Source organism: Oncorhynchus clarkii, chromosome 13 (genome assembly GCF_045791955.1).
Source record: "Oncorhynchus clarkii lewisi isolate Uvic-CL-2024 chromosome 13, UVic_Ocla_1.0, whole genome shotgun sequence".
NCBI lineage: Eukaryota > Metazoa > Chordata > Actinopteri > Salmoniformes > Salmonidae > Oncorhynchus > Oncorhynchus clarkii.
Genome location: NC_092159.1, coordinates 61176962 through 61179461, shown reverse-complemented (window position 1 = coordinate 61179461; position 2500 = coordinate 61176962). Strand labels below are relative to the sequence as shown.

Here is a 2500-nt window from a genome sequence, read left to right as displayed (position 1 = left end):
GTGTGTGTCACTGTCTGCTCATACTGATCCAGATACTCAGACTGTGTGTGTGTGTGTGTGTGTCACTGTCTGCTCATACTGATCCAGATACTCCGACTGTGTGTGTGTCTGTCACTGTCTACTCATACTGATCTAGATACTCAGACTGTGTGTGTCACTGTCTGCTCATACTGATCCAGATACTCAGACTGTGTGTGTGTGTGTCACTGTCTACTCATACTGATCTAGATACTCAGACTGTGTGTGTCACTGTCTGCTCATACTGATCCAGATACTCAGACTGTGTGTGTCCCTGTCTGCTCATACTGATCCAGATACTCAGACTGTGTGTGTGTGTGTCACTGTCTGCTCATACTGATCCAGATGCTCAGACTGTGTGTGTGTGTGTGTCACTGTCTGCTCATACTGATCCAGATACTCAGACTGTGTGTGTGTGTGTGTCCCTGTCTGCTCACACTGATCCAGATACTCAGACTGTGTGTGTGTGTGTGTGTGTCACTGTCTGCTCATACTGATCCAGATACTCAGACTGTGTGCGTCTGTGTCCCTGTCTGCTCACACTGATCCAGATACTCAGACTGTGTGTGTGTGTGTGTGTGTCATTGTCTGCTCATACTGATCCAGATACTCAGACTGTGTGTGTGTGTCACTGTCTGCTCATACTGATCCAGATACTCAGACTGTGTGTGTGTGTGTCACTGTCTACTCACACTGATCCAGATACTCAGACTGTGTGTGTGTGTGTCACTGTCTACTCACACTGATCCAGATACTCAGACTGTGTGTGTCACTGTCTACTCACACTGATCCAGATACTCAGACTGTGTGTGTGTGTGTCACTGTCTGCTCATACTGATCCAGATACTCAGACTGTGTGTGTGTGTGTCCCTGTCTGCTCACACTGATCCAGATACTCAGACTGTGTGTGTGTGTGTGTGTGTCACTGTCTGCTCATACTGATCCAGATACTCAGACTGTGTGTGTCCCTGTCTGCTCATACTGATCCAGATACTCAGACTGTGTGTGTGTGTGTGTGTGTGTCACTGTCTGCTCATACTGATCCAGATACTCAGACTGTGTGTGTGTGTGTCCCTGTCTGCTCACACTGATCCAGATACTCAGACTGTGTGTGTGTGTGTCACTGTCTGCTCATACTGATCCAGATACTCAGACTGTGTGTGTGTGTGTCCCTGTCTACTCACACTGATCCAGATACTCAGACTGTGTGTGTGTGTGTGTGTGTGTCCCTGTCTGCTCATACTGATCCAGATACTCAGACTGTGTGTGTCCCTGTCTGCTCACACTGATCCAGATACTCAGACTGTGTGTGTCCCTGTCTGCTCACACTGATCCAGATACTCAGACTGTGTGTGTGTGTCACTGTCTGCTCATACTGATCCAGATACTCAGACTGTGTGTGTGTGTGTCCCTGTCTGCTCACACTGATCCAGATACTCAGACTGTGTGTGTGTGTGTGTGTGTCACTGTCTGCTCATACTGATCCAGATACTCAGACTGTGTGTGTCCTTGTCTACTCATACTGATCCAGATACTCAGACTGTGTGTGTGTGTGTGTGTGTGTGTGTCACTGTCTGCTCATACTGATCCAGATACTCAGACTGTGTGTGTGTGTGTCCCTGTCTGCTCACACTGATCCAGATACTCAGACTGTGTGTGTGTGTGTGTGTGTGTCACTGTCTGCTCATACTGATCCAGATACTCAGACTGTGTGTGTGTGTCACTGTCTGCTCATACTGATCCAGATACTCAGACTGTGTGTGTCACTGTCTGCTCATACTGATCCAGATACTCAGACTGTGTGTGTCACTGTCTGCTCATACTGATCCAGATACTCAGACTGTGTGTGTGTGTGTCACTGTCTACTCATACTGATCCAGATACTCAGACTGTGTGTGTGTCACTGTCTGCTCATACTGATCCAGATACTCAGACTGTGTGTGTCCCTGTCTCCTCATACTGATCCAGATACTCAGACTGTGTGTGTCACTGTCTGCTCATACTGATCCAGATACTCAGACTGTGTGTGTCCCTGTCTCCTCATACTGATCCAGATACTCAGACTGTGTGTGTCACTGTCTCCTCATACTGATCCAGATACTCAGACTGTGTGTGTCACTGTCTCCTCATACTGATCCAGATACTCAGACTGTGTGTGTCACTGTCTGCTCATACTGATCCAGATACTCAGACTGTGTGTGTCACTGTCTCCTCATACTTATCCAGATACTCAGACTGTGTGTGTCACTGTCTGCTCATACTGATCCAGATACTCAGACTGTGTGTGTGTCACTGTCTGCTCATACTGATCCAGATACTCAGACTGTGTGTGTCCCTGTCTCCTCATACTGATCCAGATACTCAGACTGTGTGTGTCCCTGTCTCCTCATACTGATCCAGATACTCAGACTGTGTGTGTCACTGTCTGCTCATACTGATCCAGATACTCAGACTGTGTGTGTCACTGTCTGCTCATACTGAT

At 47.6% G+C, this 2500-nt stretch overlaps 1 protein-coding gene across 1 annotated transcript in view; it reads right to left on the bottom strand.

The window, feature by feature from the left end:
- LOC139424095 (protein sidekick-2-like) overlaps positions 1-2500 on the bottom strand; it is a 129767-nt gene that overhangs the window by 90629 nt on the left and 36638 nt on the right. The window lies entirely within an intron of this gene.